Below are 21,919 nucleotides of genomic sequence, written 5' to 3'. Positions count from 1 at the left end.
GTGTATTACCCTTAGCCACCAGGAACAAGGGTTACAATCTAGTAATTTTTAGTCGGGTGCTACACTAATGATTTTTCAAAAAACTTAAGCATTATCATGTTATTCTTCATAAAATATCTGAGATATGCATATGAATATCTTTGGTATATGCATACCAAATAAGGTGAAAAGGCATCTCCTCACTTCCTCACATGGCTAAACATTAAGATTTTACTCTTTCACATCATGATCACTGATATCCAATAACACACATCTTTGAAGAAAAAAAAAAGAAGTTAAACTTGTCCTTATGGTACTATAGCTGTTTTTTTTGTCTATTTTTTTGAAAGTGCAGTTGTTATGGTTTTCTTGATCTTTTATTGCTCTCAGAAGGCAGATGCCGTCAAACTCACTGAATTATTTTCTCCACATCTTCGTCTCCCTGCATCGTCTTCACTCACATTCATTCTCTGCCACCTGCACACACTCACATCTGTACACTTCCATGACACAAAAAGACTGAGTTCTGATGAATAAATTTGTATATTTTAGAACCTATCCCCATTTCAAGAAATATCCTCCAGAGGCCCCTGCCTTCTTCTCTCATGAGTTCCTCTGCAACCCAGTGGAGTCATTAGTCTGCTTGCTGTGTTGAACTCTTTAATCATCTGTGTGTTACATAAAAAGGGGACTATTCCTCAGTGACACACAACGGCATGCTCAGTTAGGTTGGGGCTCGCTTTGATGTGCACAGGCTGTTGTGTTGTGTCTGTGCTTTAGGCTTCTTCTATCTCACTTTTTCCATTACTTTGTGGATGTCAGTCTTCCTCTCCTTTCAGTAAAGTTGTAGTACAGTCTGCTGCTAAAAAAGAGCACCATTTAGTAGCACCTAGATGTTCATTGTTTATGTGTAGTAAATACATAAACTACATACTTTTAAATGTCCTTATTAAGACCTCTGTTTCACCACTATTAACACTATTAAAAAGTTTTTGTTGATTTTTGACCAAATTTGCAAGGATTCCACTCAGGAATACCATAATGTCAGCATTGGTGATACTGTTTTTAATTTGTCAAAGATGATAGAGTTAGTCTTACAAGGACACCACACCAGAACAGCCTAGTTCCAAGTTTAAAAAAGTGGCATGTTTGTTATTTATTTCAATGCTAACTATTAGTACCAATGCAAGGTGATAAGTACATAATTATCTCTTATGTGTTCAAACTTGGGGGCTTGTTCTTAGGTTCACAAGCCTAAGTGTGCTCTTGGTTTGATTAGACGGAGCCACTTTCAATGTTGAACTCAGGGCAGTTCTTGGAACTTAGATTTTCTCAGTCAGAAGACTGGCTTTTGTTGTTCCTGTTATAGATCACACTGGGATTAGAAGAGATTGTCCCATTCCAAACTGGAAAACCGGTGCAATTGGCTAAATAATGGCAACAAAGAAAGCTGTGTTTATTTCTTTTTATTTAATTTGTCTAATAATAAGTTGATATATTCACAAATGGAGATTGTTCAAACAAGCTTTTCCTTGAGATCTTTTTCAATGTTGTTTTATTAATCTTCATTTAAGTGCATCGTTTAGGGCTACACAGTGGAATAGTCAGTAGTAATGTTGCTTAGTGGCAAAAAAGTTCAGATTCTAGGTCAACCTGACCTAGAATCTTTCTGCATCGAGTTTGCATGTTCTGCCTGTGCGAGTGTGTTCTTTCTGGTTAGCCCGGTTTACAAAAACTGTCTGTTAGGTTAAATGGTCTATAATTGTTTTTAGGTGAGTGTGCATGGTTGTTTGTCCTTTGTTTTACAGTGATACCCTGCGATGGACTGATGCCCAGTGACCGATGAAGATACAACAATGCAGCAATAAGCAATGCATGCTGCATTTAATTTTTTGGGTTTTGTTTTTTAAATCATGTTTTAATTCAATAATGTTTTAATTTACTTCTCTGCCTTTATGAGGCACTTTGTGATTTTACTTACAGATGTTCCAAAAAGGCTTTAAAATTTGCCCTATTGTTGTGGTTGTTTTGAGCACAGCTGGTGGTGGCACGCAAGCATAATGCGAGCCTCTTCATTATTATTTTTAAAGATGCATTTTACTTGCACTCTGATGCTGAATTTTCCAATTTCCCAGCTATAAATGCAACAGGTAGGCTGTTATGGATTTAGGAATGTAATAGAAAAACTGACTGAGGAAAAATACATTGTAATCACCAGACAGTAAGTCATACAAATTATTAGATATTATTCCACATTGCTGTATCTTACAGTTCAAAAAAATCGTCACAGTTGAAAGTCTTTAGGAAGATTTTAACATTTGTCACCAAAGTGTGGTATACTGTAAATGTATCAGAAAATTGCAGTTTTTCAAAATATCAACTATAGCAACAAAGCCTTAATTAACAGAAATATTATTTGTTTCATAATTCTTTTTTTGTTTTGTGAGATGTTCAAAAATTCTGTTCAAATGCAAACAAATGCAGGCAAGTATATTCAGAACTAATGGCACCATTATTCCAAGGGGACACAGACAGGCGCCTAAACTGCCATGGTATCATGTTGCTGGTCTGTCAGACACAATGGTGAGGAGTTGCTGCAGGGCTCCACCTGAGAGGGCAGAACAATGGAGTCGCAGTGCAGACGGAGCAGCAGAGGGCACAACGAGCCGATCTGTCAGCCTGGCAGAGCTGCATTGACCCACTCCAGACTAAGACCCTCTCCTTGTACATACAATGGAGGGTGGGAGGTCAAGAGCACAAGGAAATGGTGGGGAATTCCCAGCATGCCATAATAAAATGGAGTTCTCTATTTTGGTAGCTGTAGGAATGGGACACAGTACGGCTACACCCAGAATCACATCACAAGTTTCAGCGATTACAGTGAAGTCATACCATGCAGTTCAGGATAATTAATTTATGCTTCTGCGGCCGCTGCTCATTACTCCAGAAAGGGAAATAGCTCATCTGTCTGACATTTGATCTCGCGTTGCGGGACAAATACCATGCATTCTGCTTGGATTCAGCAGAATATGCTTACAAATGTCATTTTAAAAGGGCAAAAATATTTTGAATGTGGGTCACTATCAGAACTTTGTAAAGTATAGTGAAATGTTGTGGTCTAAGTAAGTAATTGAATATGGTGAAAACTGACTGAATCACATTGAGCCGTGACATCCTACAATTCTTCACAAACATGAAGAAGAGCACTTTAAACACAATTAGCTCAAGGTTCATAAGACATCAAAAATCAATTTTCTTGCCTTTTGTCTATCTCGCACATGTACTCAGACCCAGTACATTCAAGGGGACTAAGTGTTTAGCTGGGTGTGCGTGCAATCTGAGGTCCTGAAGACTGCTGCCTTCAGAGTGTGGAGTAATGTGGGACTGTGAAAGCCAGATTTTATAAAAGCTCTTAATAAGGCACAGTGTGATATATAAGCCCGCAGGCAGTAGAGATCTGTGTGCAAACACTTGAACCACTCGTGAGATAGGGCAATCTGTGTATTGAGCTCTGAACAGCCTAACAACTCTGTTATTTCACACATGACCCTATTTGGCCTCTCTGATAGCCTTAATTTGGGAGCTGAATTTGATATAGTGCAGCAAATATTTACTCAGGCACATTAACTCTGTTTACCAGGTATGTTATGGTAAACAAACCGCAATGGTGTACTGAATGTAATAAATGTTAAACAGTGTGCGCAATTATATACTTCACATGCTTAGCTGTGCACACTGAAAGCATGCCTTGTGGACCTGAGGTCTATTTTGACAGATCGTTATGATCCTTCCTGGCCACCTAGGGTCAGAGTCAGAAATGACCTGTTTATGGATATCAATGGTGGATGGCTAATTTTAGGCCATATTTTAGTGCAAAGAAAACATTCATCCTGGAGAAGAAAATGTACAGTGCAACCAACTACATGGCAGTGTTTGAAGATCGTCTTCTGCAAAACTTTCCAGCAGATTATTTTTCCCCATTAATGTCTCAAATATTTCTTTTAATTAAAAAAAAAATAGAACTAGACCTAAGTTGGGACTTTTGCCACTGTCTCTAATCATTCCTGCTGAAAAAAATGGAACTGTGAGTTGTCCTTATCTGCCCATTAAAATTGTGTTCATGAGCTTCATTTTGGATTTTTGTTTGCCTTTCCATTTTGGATGAGCATACAACTGAGCTTGAAATATTTACTGAGGGAAGGCTTATGTATCAAACGTTAAAGTTGATTTTGTTAACTAGAAACATGCAGTTTGATGTTATTAATCTTAATATTCCCTGGATATTTAGCTTAGCAGAACTGGCTAAGCCAATCCAGTCTAGTTTTCTGACATGATTTTGACTTGAACACAATTCATATATTTTAAATAGCGTTGAGGCCAGGACACGGGAAAGTATCCCCAAAAATATGATTTTTAGTCTGTTCTGTCACTCCACCAAGAAGAAAGAAATGCCATTAATGCAAGAGAATAGACAAACCTCTAAACAGAAAGCTGAAAATTAACTAAAGTTTGTTTTTTTATGCAAAATAACCTTCATTGTTTCATGAGGTTTAGTTGTTAGCCTCACAGACTCACATTAAGGGTACTAAAGTTAACAAGGGTTCAAAAGTGCACAACAGGTTTGTCTTTTTCCCATGATGTTCAACTTGAAGTCAAAAACCAAGCCACTGTCCGTAAAGAGGATTTATTGCTACTCCTGCTGTGATTAATTTCCTCAAACTCGGCCTCCAAAAAGAAGAAGGCCGTGTGTGCAATCAGAAGAAAGTGGGGCATCAGCAGTCAGCTGCATTCGGATTATAAGTCAACATGCTTTTAGCTGCGCTGCTTGCTGAATCAGCGGTTTCTTCGAGAGGACGCTGAAAGATCCTAATCCTGTATATCCAGGTAACCTTCTTCAAGGAGGGGATGGGTAAAGGAGTAGTCCACTTCAGGGTCTCATATTCCATTGAGAGACATTAAATTCTGTAAAAAGTTAAGGCTAAAAAAAGAACTGCTTTAAAATGTTAACTTTACATGTTTTTGGCTGTGTTGTTTAAGAAGGAACATAGATTTTCTTCTAGTTTATTATAGTAGTAAGAAACAAGCTTTTCTAAAGACAGTGACAGCTTGCAGCATTGGTGTGAAAGGAGAAGACAAAGCACCCCATACTCTGAGTCTGTGTGTGATTAATGACATAGGTGTGTGTTGCAGTGGGCATCCTTAGAGGACCTACAGATCAGTCTTCCTGTAAGACAAATCTGACACTCACCAACTCACTGACTCACCTGCTACCCCCTCCACGCCATCAAACCTCCGGCTTCTTGCCGCCAAGTACAGCCGCACTCATAAATCATCCAAAACAAAGCATGTTTAATCTGTGACACGCAGGCTTGACACGCAAATTTATTACCTGTTGTGGGGAAAAACTGCATGTGTCTCCATGAGTCAAGCCTCTATTTACCTTCGGGAGACCAGCAAAATCTGGAGAGACAAAGTGTGCAACAAAGAAAGCTGATGATGCCAATGTCTTTCAGTGAAATCCTTGAAACAAAGGCTTGCTTTCCCTCACTGTCTTATGGTATTTTCTCCGGGTGATGATGTGCTCTCATGACTTTCTCAACTGCACTTGGCAGAAGATTTCTGGATTTTTCTTGAGCACATTTGTACAACATGAATACTGAATTACATTTCGAGGATTATGATTGCATAGTCGTTCTATGCCTGCCGTTACTTATGATGCTTATGTGAACCTAAGAGCATGCCATAACTACGACTGTGGTTTACGGTTTTTAGAATTCTCCATGAACCAGTATTAGGCTATGTTTACACAGCAGGCAGATATATATATTTTTTTTTTTTGCCCATTTGCAACCCATGTCTGACTTTTCTGTGGATATCTGAAAGGGCCAATTCTAATCTTTTTGTATGTCATATTAAAATAAATATGTTTTTGTCTTTTGAAGAATGTTACATTTTAACAGACCTTAAGGTCACTGATGTGAAGTGTGCATCATAATTCATAATTATTAGGTTCGTAAACAGTCCCCAATTCTGCGATGTCTACACTCTTCTGTGCATGCAGGTCGCTTTAGAGTTGACAAAGAAGTCTCATTGCGGTTGTATTTAGTTAGTTAATGACCACAAATGCACAAGCCCTTTTCCCCCTAGCAACTCCTCCTTCCCTCTTGCACCTCCCAAAGATAGATTTCAGCAAAAATTTGAATTGGACATCAAGATCTGCTGTATGAATGTAGCCGTAAGATGAGCGTATATATGGTATTAAAACAAGCAAAAAAAAAAAAAAAAACCCAAACAGACATGAAAACCAACTAAGTTAAAAAATGCGAAAGTCTACTTTTTGGGCCCAATTTCTTTTTCTTACATTATTCTGGCAGTTAGATTTTTGCACTGTATGCCCCTTATGTTCACCCTTAAAATCCATCTAAAGTTCACTGTAATACCAAAAGGATCTAGTTTGTGACCTGATTGGAACTTATTTTTTAAAGGAATGAAGCTTCTGGTATTGAAATTAACCCTCCCCCCCTTTTTTTTAATGTGTCCATATGTCACAACAGCAGACTCTCGTATCCTCTGCCTTCTTGGTAAGCAAACAAACAAAACCTGACAAGCTGAATTAGCATAGCTTGATTTGTCATTGTACCCGCATGCAAAAGAGAAATGGCTGAAAGGCAAAAATTAGAGTGGTTTCTCCCACACACGTCTTTTCACAGACTTTCCTAATCCAGCCTGTCCTCGACATGTCTTTTCACTGTAAATTGTGGGAATGAGAAGTGATGGCACCTGCTCACCGATGCTGCCAATGCTTGAAACTCACACTTACACAGACACATTCAGACACATTTTTGCATATGACGCAATCAACATGTCAGAAAATCTGTGAAAGTAGCCAACAGTGAAATGTACAAAACGATAGCTCAGTATTATGTACCATCAGAACAAATCCGCTGGAAAACCATTTAAATGCCTCTGAATCTGGATGGCTTTCTCCCAGGAATATACTGACTGGCATTCAATATTAGAAAATTGTTCTGTGCAACTGAAATAGTTCAGATAAGCTTCAGTAAATTTGAGTATCATAGAAAAAGTGAATCTTCTATAACATGTAGATGCTCTACTCACAGACTGATTTATTTGAAGTGCTTATTTCTGTTTACCTCGATGATCGTGGCTTATAGCCAATAACAACTCATAATTCAGTTTATTGGATTATTTGGGTACTATATAGGAACAGTAAAAAGCCATTTTATACATGCATTTTGACCTAAACAACAATGGATAACATTGCTCTCTTAACAGTTGTCTAACAGTCATTGACTCTCCGAAAAGAGGACAGGTCATGATAGGTCAATGTTCAAGAAGCTAAGTGATCACAGAGAGTTCTATTCACACATTGAATGGATGGAAAAAATGAGGTAAAGGCACACAATTGGGATAACCACAACTTTGAGAGGCTTGTGTGTCAAAACCCGTTCAGTTAAAGGAGATTCATATAATTTGGACTGTATTTGGATTCAGAGGTCTATGTTGAATATAGCCATTGCATTTCTTAAGGCCAAGGAGGAAAAGGACTGAACTGTTGCTCAGTGGTCCGAAGTCGTCCTTCCAGATGAAAATCCTTTTTGTGCACTTGATTTGAAAATCTAATTCTCAGAGTCTGGAGGAAGAACAGAGAGACACCAAATCCAAGTTGCTTGAGATACAGTGAGAGATTTCCACAGCCAGTGATGATTTGAGGAGCCGTGAATTGCTGGTCTTGAGCCATTGTGTTTAATCTAGTGCAAAGTGAGCATAGCCATCTATCAGGACAACTCTTGGAGATGCTGATTTTATTTTCCAGTGGAACTTAGAAACACACTCCCAAAAGTATCAATACCTGCTTTTTTACCATGGTATCACTGTGTCGGATTTGCCATCCATCTGGCCTGACCTAAGCCTGACAGAGGATCTATGGGTATTTATCAAGAGGAAGATAAGAGACACCAGGTCTAACACGCATGAGCTGAAGGCCATTTTAAGCAACCCGAACTTCCTTAATATCTCAGGAAAACGACAGATATTACATTGATTGATGCCAAAATTCATGCAAAAGATTCCCTAGCCAAGTAAAGATATTGGTCTTAGGTAATATTTGTGTTATGTAATATGTAATATTTTTACTAGCTTTAAGGTGCAATCATAACTAAGGGAAATAAGCACTTGAAATGGATCTGTCTGGAATATGTTTTACTTTTTGAGTTAAAATACATAAATAAATTAATCTCTTGATGATTTTTCTAATTTACTGAGATGCACTGGTATAATTGTCAGTATGAAATTTGTTAATTTCATTCAGCAACTTTTCAGGCTGTGAATAATTTAAGTCATTACAGGTGATTAATTAAACAATGCTTGAAATTAGGTAGAAAATGAATAATGGTAAGAGGGGTTTAATTCCCGACCTTACTCAATTTTTAATGAGCTCACTTTGACGGAAACTCCATTTTATAAAAGGAATTATGGACCCGTGTGAATCTGGCAGATAATTAAAGAACTTATGTTATTATCTGAATCTCAGCACGTATGCTGGGGGGATGAGGGAGGCCATCAAGCAAACAAGACGGGATGGATGTTTAGAAGACTTCCCCTTGCAGTTGATAAGCTTTGAGCGTTGTGATAAACAGAGGCGAATGCATTAGGAAACCCAGGGGACCGGTAATCTCAGGAGGAATCATCAACTTGTCATAAAGACTTTTGCACGCCGCGGGAAGAGCACAGACGCTCACGTCAGAATCAAAGTTGTGCAGAAGAGAAATGAAACAAGTTAAAAACATCAGAAAGCAAAAGTATAAGTTAGCTTTTTAACACAATACAACTTAACAAATACATTAAGCTCTGCTGTGGCTTGTACATTGTACTCCCGTAGACATTTCCAACAGCTTCCTTTCTGCTGAGCCACATTTTTTGGGGCAGGCACAGCTCCAGTTAACTGCTCCACTTTTCTCGGGAAACTTGCAACATTTCGAGTGTCACTCCCTAACACTTGTGTGCTATTCGGAGCTTGGAGGCCTTGGTTACATTTAATTACAGCGGGTAATGAGAGAAGACTTTCAGACTGTGACTCATGGAGTATTTTTAGATCTCCATCTTGATTATCTAACACATCGCTGGTGTTGATTCTGTTACAACTTTGTTAGAGGACTTTGTACCCTTACATGATTAAAATTAATCTTAAAGCATTACTTCAATTGGTCAATATTTATTTTATAAAGAAGCTCTCTGAATTGTGGTTGGTGAACATAATTTTGACTCTTTGTTTTGAAAGTCATGGTGTTTCTTAGAGAGTCCATATTAAAGTTAAAATAAATGAGCAGCAAGTGGTTGGCTGGATTCTTGTGAAATTTTCAGTAAAGTTTTCTTAATCAACCTTGGTTAATGAAATGTTATTTTAGTTTGATTATCGATTTACTCACTGAGAAAATCACAAGCCATTGTGCTTTCTCATTTCCAGACTAAATATCTTGTTTTTCCCTTGCTCTAATATTGTGGGTCAAGCTTGACTTTTATATTCTAAAATTAAGCTTGCTGAAAGCACTTTTAATTGGACAGAAAAGAGTGTCTGGGTCTATTTGTGGTCTAGTGCAATGTTGGAAATGCCAGCTGTCTGCACTGCATCAAAGCCTTGCTGGAACAAACCATTATGCTGCCCATCCCCACAGTTTGCTGAAATAGGCTTCATCGTTTACTGTGTCATACATAACCCTTCACAATTATTGGCAAGCCTTGTAAAAACATGTAAAATCTCCTTAAGATAAATCAACCACTCTTTTAATACAGCAGCATAATGTCATAATAATATCAAGATATTAATGAAATATTGAAATATATAGAAAAAAATAATAATTTCACTTCATCATTCATTTGTACCACAAACAAGTCTTGTAAAATAAATTGTCAGGGAACTTTTAGCTATTAATCCGTGACTTTGTGGGCTAAGTAAGACATGGCAAAGAAGTTTTTTCATTTCTCTTAGCCACTCATCCAAGATGGGAAAGACAAGATAATGTGCCATACAGTAAAGAATATGCTAATTCATAAGTCAGTCTGATAATCCATTAAAAACTTTCAGAGCTCTGGTTAGAAAAGTTTAAAGTAATTAGACAAATTGGCAAACAAGACTGGATTTTAATTATTACCATGCAGGGAAAGGAGAGTAAGAGGCGTGTATTTCTGCATTTCCACTACACATGTTAAAATGTGGAGCTTTTTGAACTGGGATTTCAGCTAAACCTACGTGCTTTGGTCACATGACAGAAAATACCAAAAAACGCTACAAGAGTATCTGGCAAAAAGAAAAAATAATACAGTGTGGGAGAACACTTATGCTTCTTGTTTAGTACGGTATACAATCAGTGATGCTGTGGGCTTGTTTTGCTTTGACAAGGTCATGTGAACTTTGCTAGACTGATGGCAGTATAGATGTTTTGAAGTAAAAGGAATTTAAACAAAATGAAATCTGATTGCCTCCATCAGAGAAAAGTGCTATTATTTGATTATTTTACAGAATAATATCTTGAAACAAAACACCAACTCAACATTGAAACGCAAAGCTAGAAACAAAATTAGTCTTTTTCTTTTTCCATTTCGGTCCCCTGAACTATCCGAAACTTGTGGGTTAAAAGCACATAAGCAGAGATCCAGAACTTTTCATCTACTGCACGAGTGTCCAAATTGCAACTTGTGGGCCTTGGAATGACTTTGTGTGGCCTGTAGAACTCAATTCAAAAATATAATTTTTAATTGCCTTGCTGGGCAAATAAGGGACTTTTAAATTTTGGATCAATAATGTTTTACAGATTACTTTTCTATTCTTTGTTAGTTTTATTTATTATTAACTCCTTTTCAGTTAATAAAATGTTGATTTTGGACCACATGGTAAGTTGTTTAGATTGATGTAGAGAAATTGTCCAAAGAGAAATGATCACGTATCACTTTTTCCTTTTGCTCTAACCTTATGAATTGTAGAATGAGAGTGCTGTCCAGTTTGCAAAAAGGAGTTGCAAAAGCAGGGCTATCAAAAAAGGTCAGACTGGTGATTTAACAACTGTTTCTTAACATAGGATGTTTTATTGCTTGATAAATGTATAACAATTTAAGGTTTTTCTATTTTTATAATGCAACATTTTGGCACTGCAACAACAAGTACATTGACACTGATAGGAATTATAGAATATTGAAAAATGTTGTGCACCATGAACTTGCTTCACTAGCCAGACCTTAATTTCACATAACAACTTGTAAAAGATTTTACAACGGCTTCAAAAGTTTTTGTTCACACATCTGAAAGAAGAAGCAACATCTTCTGGAATTATGAATGACAGCTGTGGCTGATCCAGGGAGCCCTGAGCCAAGTCCCGTCACGTAACGCATGCTCGACATGTCGGCGACCATCAGGGGTCCAGCTCTTCAAACTGCTCCTCCTCTTTGCTTTCTGCCTGTAGAGAAGCCAAGGGACAAGAGCAGAAACAGGGTGTGAAGACGGGCCCTCTCAGGACTTGAGGGGACATATTCAAAGCCAGCTGGTCTGGCTTTGAGGATGATCAATGGAGTGAGTGACAGAAAGGCACAGAAAGAAGGGGAGAGCTGTAGCGTGAACTAAAAGGCAAGATAAGGAAAGTGAATGCACACAAAGGAGGGAGGTGGAGGTTGCAGCAGACTGTGAAACTGTTTGTGGAGCAACAACAGGTAAGAAGCTGCTGTTACACAAGGTTTTGATTTCTTACAAAGGGTTTGAAGAAAAATATAATGTAGAAGTCATCTGAAAAACTCATTTTCAACTTTTACTATTCACTAACAAGAATAAGTCTCGCAACCAAGTGTGTTAATCTTACTTACAACCTTCCCTACGTCTTTATGTAAACTTTTAGGAAAGAAACTAAGAACCTGTGACGTGTTTCTGACATTGTGTGACATGAATATAGTAGAAATGTCAGTTTTGGAAACTCAAAGATGCAGAAAGAGGCAAGTGGTGTGACCTCATTGAAGAGCCTGTTGGTGGCAGATGTTAACACACACACTTCTTCATGGTAACCCCAGAAACAAAACAGCTAGGTAGCACGAGGGTTTGAAATTTAGCAAAAGATCCAACAATTCTTGGCTCCTAAACTAAAATTGTAATGTAGTCAGGGGAATTATCTCAGGAATTTTATAAATTGGAGTGTACAACTTAGAAAGAATCCTTAATTTTTACAGCATTCTGAATGATTACATTTAAACAAAGTGCAAATGATGAAAAGAACAGAGTAAATACATTTTAGGGTCTTAAAGGGCACAAGAACAATCACACTCCCCCTACTTCCTGGAAAGTAAAGAGACAGAAAGCTGCATGTTACAAATCTAGAAGCTCCCAGTCTAGCCACAAAACAGGAGAAAACATGTTCAGTGAAAATGGCATAAAACCCGTGTGGAGTTTCCACTTTCTTCAAAGCTGGTTACTTCAGTAAGAAAGAGAAGAGATTCCACTATTGTGCCGTTTTTCCTCTCTAAGAATGCGAGTTACTGTACCTTGTTTAAGAAAGGCTCACACATCACAGGGGGGAAGAAAACATGGTATGCGTTAGTATTCACCCACCTTTGCTATGACCCCCCTAAATAAAATACATTGCAACCAAGCTCTTGCAGAAATAATCTGTTCAGTAATTAAATTCCTTGTGTGTAAATACAGCTTTCCTCTGAAGGCATCAGAGGTTAGTTAGAGAACATTAGTGAACAAACAGAATTGTGAAGGCAAAAGAAAATATAGACAGGTCCAGGAAAAAGGCTTACAAACCTCACACAGCACTGATCCATCTATCCAGCCCTTTTACCATCTTGATCTGTGAAGGATCGTGGAAGAGAGGACTAGTGCCTCGAACCATTAGCTGGGCAAGATGCGAGATAGTCACCTGAACAGGTTGCCAGTCTATCACAAGACAAGGCAGAAACAAGCAGAACACCCAACCATGCCTGCACTCTCTCAGACCAATTGACTTGGCAAGTTCTTAGTATGCTGGAGAAAACCAGAATACCTTCAGAGAATCAAAGGTCGAGATCATGCAACCTCCATTCACAAAATTCCAACCCAAGTCCTCCTTGCTAGAAGCTGTTCCATTATACAACCTCTGTTCAATTCATTTTTCAAAAAGAGAGTGGCAAACTAAGACATGACCATCAAAATGAACTGCCAAGGAGAGCATTGCTCAAAGAAGCAGTTAACAGGTCTGCAGTAACTCTGAAGAAGCTGCATAAATCCTTAATGTATGTTTGGATAATCTGTTGAAAGAAGTTAGAGTTGAGGTCAGTGGCAAGATTTGAAAAGCTTACTCCAATATCCAATATGACTGACATTCGGGTATTTTGCATAGAAGACACAGGAACATGTTTAGTTTCTGAATGTGTAAAGCTGGTCGAGACATGTCTCCCCAAAATCTACATCTCTAACTGCAGTAAAACACAGATCTGCAAAGTGTTGACTGAATGGGGCAGAAGGCGTCCCATAATCAGATATTTATTGATAAAAAATATTTTAAAAATTTAAAAGCCATATGCATTTTACTTTAAGCTCTAGTACTAGATTGTGTAAAATCAGAAGAAAAAACAAAATAAAATGCATTAACTTTTGTAGTCAGAAATATGACAAAGTCTGAGTAGCTTTATAAGCCAGTGTGCGAAACAAATAGTCTGAACAAGCTATCCTTCTTCAAGAGCCCAGTAGATCAGTGGAAGTAAAAAATGTGTATGAAAGTCTGTTATTTCAAATGCCATGTCTTTACCTCTCCTGTCAGAAACACTACTCCTTCAGGGCAAGTTTGATAACTAGGAATTACTCTTGCATGTTGGAGTTACTTAGATTTAGGATGGTAAAAATGTGAAGCACAAGAAAGGAGGAGAAAATGCTGCTAAGGCACAACTTCTGCTCCTGTATTTTATGTCTTTTTTTTAACGCCAAATTGTAATTTGAAATTGAGTTGAACATCAATGAATAGTGAGGCAAAACGTTTCCCAGATTTCTAAAAGGCACCCCAAATAAGCAGCATGAAAGGTTAGAGCATAATCCATCCGTAGAAATTGTTAATACCAAGAAGCTGCCTAATTTTCTCATAAGTAGAAGCTGCTGAGACCTGTGTGACCTATATGTATTTTACATTGCACAGGGGAGGGAAAGTAGCACTAATCAATAGCAAAAAACAGCTTGTTCTTGATCAAGATACTGTTCAGACCTCTATAATCCATATAGGGCCTAAGTGTTTCTTTCTGAGAATGTATTTGTAATGTAATGTAATGGTCACTTAAGCACTATGGGATATTTTTAACAGACCCTGTTGGAAATTATTGTAAATAAAGTTGAATTTAATGACTAACAATTAGATTTTTTGTGAAAAAAGCTAATTTGGGTGTTCTCCCTGTGTTATAAAACAACACAAAACACTGACAAAAGATATGAGGCTCATTCATATCTGAAACAAGCTCAATTGTAGAAAAATGTGTTGCAATTCATATACACCTACTAAAAGTGTTGCAGCTACTTACATCTGTGATACGAGGAACGCGGAAATAAGTTTAAATTGAGGTTAGAATGAGACAAACGCGTGAGGCTGGATTATTTCTACTGGCATGCTTGAAACCATGAGGCTCTGACAAATGGACAAAGTTTTTCAATATGAAATGTCCCCTTTACACAAGACATTTCTTTAATAATCTGTGAGATTTATTTAATCTCACAGATTAAATAAATATGAATGGAGAAAAGTGCTAAACTGTTTAAAGATTCTATTAGAAGGCATATTTTCTTTTAGCACTGAATGATGAAGTTTAGCACATAAACAGTTCAGAGGGTGACCTTATGAGGAAGCAACATTGTGTAATGAAATTTTATTGAGGCACAGAAAATGCCCTGGGGCAGACACCTATGTCACCACCTCCTTCATTGTAGGATAAGAAATCTTAAGACAAATATGTTATTGACTTTTGATTTTAGTATGCAACCCTGTGATTATCACTGCCCCCCATCTGGATGACCACCCTTTAGGAAACTGTCTGAATGCACCCCTGTGATTACAGTGGTTTCTCACCCGCACCTGCTTTCACATACAAGGTACAGTGAAAGCAAAGGCAGGGCAATCTCAACTCCGCTGATCTCCCTCACACACGTGACGTGCTGCACTAATCCCGCCTTCTTCTGCTGATTGGCTGCTGAACAGACGCTGCGGATCAGTATTGGCCTGAGGATGTGGCCTTTAAACAAACTGACTGCTGTTGTTGGTGGAACTAATTACTGAAAATCCTGAGGAGAAACTTTGGAAAGTGAGTGCCTTTACTTGTATATTTATATTATATTATAAATATCATTACATTGTAAAAATCAATTTAAAGTTATATTATATTTTATATTATATTATATTTCAATAACACACCCAGGGGGTACAGTAAGAGCTGCCTGTCCCTGAACAAAGATAAACATTACTTTTATTCCTTTTGCACGTTTTTCCTCGGTAGAGTTTGCGAGCCAGAGAAAACTCCGAGGGAGGGGAGGAGGAGGAACGGGGGGAGGGCAGAGGAGGGACAGGCAGCTCGTCAGATGGGGAGGAGTCTCGCACTGACAAGAGGGAGATTGGCTTTTTCTGAGTTTGTCGGCTCCCCCTAAAATAGCAGTCAGCGTGTGAATGTGAACTGAAATTACGTTTATCCACTGGAGTCACCGATATAGAGTGTCTATATACAGCGACTGACTCGGGAGTAAAGGTGAGTAACGGAAATAGAAACAATGTTGCGGAGTGTGGCGGCGGTACTGTAAGCTACAGTCAGGGAGAGGGGAGAAGCGCAAGAGGGAGACGTAGAGTGGATTTGGGACACATTTTTCACCTATCTATACCTGCCTTTTCACAACACTGTAAAACTCGTGTTATTTCACGCGAGTAACAGTGCGCTGTCAAAGCCATAAAATGTTCAAGTGAGAGGTTAAAGGGTGCTGTTGATATCTGTCACTTGTGAGAGTTTGGCTATGTTCATTACACACCGGCAATAAGTTCTCCTGTAGCTTCTTGTAAGACTTCCGAACTGTTATTATAAGGAAAAAAAAATCCATCAGAGTAAGTCATCTTGTCCGCAAGGCTTTGTAAAAGCGTTGCTCAACAGTAATCACTGTGTATATAATAACACCGTTGAGCCACTGTAGACCTGCTCACACGGTGACTTGATCGTGATAATAGAAGTTGTCAGACGAGGAGTTGGCTGCAAATTAGTGTGTTAATGTTATGCAGCTGGAAAAACATTCATTAAAACCACCTTTAAAAATAAAAAAAAAGTGCAATAAAGTCGGTTTCAGTGCATATTTGAGTTGATTTGACAGTATTATAAGAAAGTGGTTACTTTCCAGTGTGTTTTAATAAGGTGACAGACCTGGTCCATCAGATTTGAACCTAATCATGTTAATTCAAGTGAAGTGTGGCTGAAGTGATCTTTATATGATTAACTTCTCACTTGTAAATAAGGTCACACATTTTATCATCACAAGTGGGAAGTTGTAGGCAGTTTTTTTTTTTTTTTTTTTAGTGAAGAGCTTCTAGCATGAATTTCTGTCTCCCCGATGACCTTAACCTCTGGCCAGAGAGGAGAGTAGCCAGCAGTAACCTGACCTTCTCAGATGTTTCTAGTGTAAAGCAACACACTGCATGTCTTTTTGTTTAATGAACAGTTTTTATTTGAGATTGATCAAGAATTTTTCTTGATCGGCAGGTCAAATGTAAAAAAAAGAACAAAAAAATTGTTACTCATTTAATAAACGTATCAAAATTACCTTCCTTATATTTTGTTTCAATAAGTATTTAAGCTAAGAACATATCTATTGATGCACTCATTTGAGTTTATTAAAAATCTGACATCTGATGAAGGTTAAGGAAATACGCTTGAATGCAAAAAACTGCTGCGATATTTTTCAGTTTTATACGTTATTGTCCTCTGGGAGATGAAAAAGATTAGTGCCTCTCTAGTTTTTATTCACTTGAATAACAAATGACAGTGTAAAATGCTTGTTTCTCATTTTATTTGTTACTGTTGGAATAAAAGTGCTTTTTGTATACGCTTGATTGTCGTAGATGTCTAAATTGTTAACTTTTAGTAATTTTATGAAATACAATTGAACAAGTATTTTCAGTGCATGAGCTTATTGAGAAAAATATATAGTCATATTACAGAAACATTAATTTGCTGTAATTTCCTTTTGTTAAGAAAATAATCAATTATCCCTACTGCTAATAAAGTAATTCAATATATTGATTACCGTACCATGAGGTTAAAAACATTTAATTCTCACTATTTTGATATTTACACACAGGCTAAGCAAACTTTTAGATTAAACACAATTACAACAGGGAGTCTGACGAGCTGATAAAAGCCAGGCTGCAGCCACCTGCTTGTCATAAATGACATTAAACATTACCTTAATAAGAATGAAGTTGGAACTCTTAACTTTCTGTTTTTTGCAAGTGGAAGTTTTTCCAAACATATTAGTTTGTTTTCTTGTGAACAAGAGAGTATAGTGAGTTACTTGTGGCTAGCTAACAGGCAGTGCTTTGCTACTGTCTGCTCCATACAGATGGGGAATACACCTTTCACTTCTCACTTTGTAGGTGAGGGAAAATTGTATCCAACATGCAGCTGTCTGACAAAGCAGGAATAGGTAGGGGAGGGGCAATCCCATTGTGTGATTTTTTTTTTTTTATTGTATTGTTCTTAAGTCACTCTGGCACTTTCTGTGGTATGTCAATTAAAGGACATTAAACCACAGGAATAATATGACATATAATTTTAGTGGATTTATAAATGCAGCTTTTTAAAACATTGGCTTTAATCGAGAATCTATAAAAAGCAAACACGTAATCAGCTTCGGCAAAGCTAGTAAAGATTGTCATTTTTTACTAAGCCATGTATTTTACACATACAGAGTGAAATCAATGACAAGTTCTTAAGCCACCTGAGTTGCTGCAGCAGTATTAACGCAAACAAGTTTTTACTGTGCTTTTTTATGTTACCACTATCCTGATGGCATGCACATTATCATACCAGCTGGTTGCCAGTGATTTCTTAAGCAAAGCATTAAAGCACCATCCAATCTGCAGTCATTAGCTTGTGCGCTGCCCCAGGCCTCATCAGTAATGGGTCTCGTTGCTGATGATCTGCGTCACGTGAGCTCTTATGTCTAATGTGTGGATGAGGGGTACTTTTACTGGGCTGAGATGAATACTGTGTTAACAGTTTGTGTCAAGTATTAGTCAAAGGGATGACTGTAAAGGCACACAAGATGTTACTGTCACATGCCTTCTTTGAACTGTTGCACTAACTCCTCTGTCTTGCAGATAGAATTATTAGATTGCATCCGGCAACGTTTTATTAAACAGAAGATGATTTTTGTAGTAGATCACTAATGTTTATGAAACATCTTAGCCTTGTTATACATTTCATTTATGGAGTCCCTCCATGTCTCTTCAAATGTGTCTAATTGCTTGTCAGCATCTTTGCAAAAGTTCTCAGTCAAAAGGGAGGAATGAGAGGTGGTGATGGTGTGAGGAATGGGCAGCTGCAGCATCTTTTACCGCTCTCCTCGTCCCTCTTGAATCTCAGTGTCTCAGCCTCTCCTTCCAGGAGAAATGTGGAGTGTGTGGGCGAGTCGGATCTGCAATTAACGCCGGTTGTCAGAAAGAAAACGCTGGCGTTTACACCATGCCTCTGAATCACTGAGTGAAAGTCTTTCTCCTCCACTCTTCTCCTCCCAGGACATTTTTTTTCTTTTCCCAAGGAGGACAAAACACCAGAGAGCTGCATGCCAAGGATGCACTGAGTGCACAATAAGAGATAGATGCAGAACATTCTGGTCCAATAAAGGGGATAGTTTTTTTTTCTCTGACTGATTGGTAAGCCAAGATGTTCTTTTATACTGCAGCTTTAAAGAGAAATTAAAAACCCTCGCAAATATCTCACAATGTTGTACAATGGAAGCTTTTGTGCATGTTATTTGAATTTCCTGCAAAAAAAAAAAAAAGAAACAATAGAAAAAAAACCATGCTGTAGCATTTGGATAAATCTCATACTGCACATTTGAGCTTTTGCAGAAGTGAGCTTTATTTAAAAGTAAATACAACATTCAATTGTTTTGGTCAGATAATTGTGCTGTGAGATGCCAAATAATCACAGAGTTTGTGTTCTCCCTGATGCCAAATGTTCTCATCTTTCCTTTTTTTCTTTGTACGAGTCGTAAAATTAAAAGTTTTGGGCACTATTTGAACTCAAAATAAAACAAGCTCACAGAGGAAGGATAACACTCGTCTCTGTTTAACTTTCCTCTTGTTTAACCGGAGCGTCTTAGTAACATGAATCATTGTGTATTGGAGCTCCGTCATCAATATGGAGATTCCAGCGTTCCCCTGTGAGACCTGGAGGTTACATGCAGAATCTTGAGCCTGGCAGATAATGTTTTGGACCGCAGTTAACTGTAGACTGTTCCTTGTAAACAAAAGAGGGAATATTTTATTTTGATATGTCAATGCCTTGGATGTTTTGTTAACAAATAGCTGATTTGTTGAAATATTTGTACGATTTTAGATGATTTTATAGCATTTATATGGCAGACTTTTAAACACTTATACAGCTGAATTCATATCTTATGGGTTGCAAATGCCACGCTTGTGGAGATATTATGGTTTGTTTTTGGTTAATTTTGCTTGCTGGGTAATCCAGACAAAATAAATTACCAATATTCTAGATTGCCCAAATAAGGTGTCACATTGAAAAGGTTTTTTTTTTTTTTTTAAATATGAGAAAATGAAGGGGATTTTGTGAAACATCAAGTGTTGTCACAGCTTTGAAGTATTTATGTCGCTTCTGATACAATCCTATTTTGAATAGTGCATGTGTATTGGGATCAAGGATGTGGAATTTGCAGTGTTCTATTGCATCAGGACCGGTCAAATTATTTATGCTGAATGCCCCTATTTTTAAATATTAGTTTCATACACAAGGATCACCTAACCAGCTGATAGTTACATGTCAATGCCCCCAAGTGGTCAGGTAATTATTAGCCGACTTAATCAGAAAGTAGGGCAAGTCGTCATGTTGTGTCTAAGAAATCTGTTGCAGCCTGGCTTACTTAGGGATCACATAGCTAATGCTACAGTGTTAAACATGCAAGAAGGCAATGTTGGAATGTTATTTACATAAAGTAATGTGTCTTCCTGCACTGCTAAGGTGCAAAGCCAATACACAATTGTGTTGTAGAGACAAAAAAATCCCCACTTTTTCTCATGTTTATAAATACAATAAAAAGTTCAAAAACAGTGTTCTACAGAATCTGTAATGACTCTAAAATAATTCAGTTCAAGTTTGACTTGTCTAAAATTTGTAGTTTTCATGTATGTCTGAATTTAGGGTGATCCTACTGCCAAAAGAACTGAACATGCTCCTCTTGTGTTTTGCCTGAAAGTGATCAGCATATCCTTTTTTGGTTTAGTGTTTTTTTTACCAGTATTTTTTATTTAAGCCAGAAATGTTCCAATGCAAATCAGATGTTTGTTTTAAATAGTGAAATAGCCCTTTATTTTGGGTCACATAGGAAGATACAGATGGGATAGTAACGTGAGTGTAGTTTGACAGCTGTGGTACATAATTTTCTCCTACCACTCTAACAAATCTTTTCTGTCTTGGTATCTCAGTTATTTTAACCAAAAAATGTTTGCCATTCAAGGGAATATATTCTTTTTAGGAAACCAATGAGAAAAACTAAATAAATTGTCATGCAGAATGATTACTGCTAGACCTAAAGAAATAAATTAATTGTAGTTATGTGGAAAGGTGGGACAAGTTGATAAACTCCAAAGGAGATGTGTTCTTTTCAACAGAATGGAGGTCATGTGGTTCCAGTAGAGTTTTGCTTTCTATGTGACTTCACATTTTGACTAAATTTACTATATATTTAGTCAACCAGTAGAAGGTTAATCCATACATTCTGGGTGCAAAGCATGAGGTACTCACCTTCCAATCTAACACTCACTTCTTTTTATCTATTGCTAAGATTGTTACTGTTTTAACAAAGACTTTTTTGACAACAGAAGTGTAAATCAGACTATATCCCTTTAGCTCCTTAAATGTATAACTACAGCTCAGTGGCAGCTCATAAACACTGGTAATTTTTTAATCCCTCTAACTGTCTGATGTAGGTTCAGAGGGTGAAAGCATTACTCGTTGAGGTGCTGTTTGTATACCAGAACAGCCAGCAGTGACCTTTCAACTGTCCTGCCCTTGACTCAGACCTCAGGTGGTAAGCCACCGTGTTTGGCTCACTCAGCACATGTGCTGCTCAGCAGGGCAGAGCAGCTTAAGCTCCATATTTTCTTCTCTCGTTTGCTCTTTGAAACATGCCTAAGCAGGACGCTTCTTCACCTCTTCCACCTGACGTTAAGAAGTGACCTGTTGGCTGTATTTGTAAACTTTTGGATATTTGACTTTAGCTTGATAATTAAATTTGGGCTTTTTGCTTTCTTAAAGGAGCAGAAAACCTCCACATGCATGCTGTGTGGTTTTGCGCGGCCAGACTGCTGGGAGCATGCGGTGGAGCAAAGGTGACGACTTTAACAAGTCGAGTCATTTTGCACGTTTAAGATCCCTCCTCCTCTTTCTGTTTGTTTCTGCAAGAAAACCCCACAGAATTACAAAAGTGCGTTATATCTAACGTGGTCGCCCAGATTGAAAATACAGTGGGTTGTAAAAGTATTAATATAACTCAATCTTTTTTTCACTTTGTTAAGTAAATCCACAAATTTCAGTGTGTTTTAATAACGTGACAGTCCAATACTTAAAACAAAAAAGTTTTCAAAAATGTAACTCTGAAATACTCTTTCTTATCAGGAAGAAATAATTTTTTGATATTAAATGTTAA

General features: G+C 37.6%; 1 protein-coding gene across 13 annotated transcripts in view; it reads left to right on the top strand.

The window, feature by feature from the left end:
• The first annotated feature begins 11,462 nt into the window (after positions 1–11,462).
• mef2a (myocyte enhancer factor 2A) overlaps positions 11,463–21,919 on the top strand; it is a 75,315-nt gene continuing 64,858 nt past the window's right edge. For 11 of the 13 annotated variants that reach the window (XM_023324954.1, XM_023324942.1, XM_023324924.1 and 8 more), the window contains exon 1: positions 15,580–15,735. The gene's annotated coding sequence lies outside the window, so the exon portion shown is untranslated. Of the gene's footprint in view, positions 11,701–15,579; positions 15,736–18,667; positions 18,903–21,919 lie in introns of those variants that run through there. The other 2 variants (XM_023324891.1, XM_023324897.1) reach the window with 2 other exon arrangements.

Source organism: Xiphophorus maculatus, chromosome 2, assembly GCF_002775205.1.
Source record: "Xiphophorus maculatus strain JP 163 A chromosome 2, X_maculatus-5.0-male, whole genome shotgun sequence".
Lineage (NCBI taxonomy): Eukaryota > Metazoa > Chordata > Actinopteri > Cyprinodontiformes > Poeciliidae > Xiphophorus > Xiphophorus maculatus.
The sequence above is the reverse complement of the archived record's forward strand: the minus strand, read 5'-3'. Positions and strand labels throughout refer to the sequence as shown.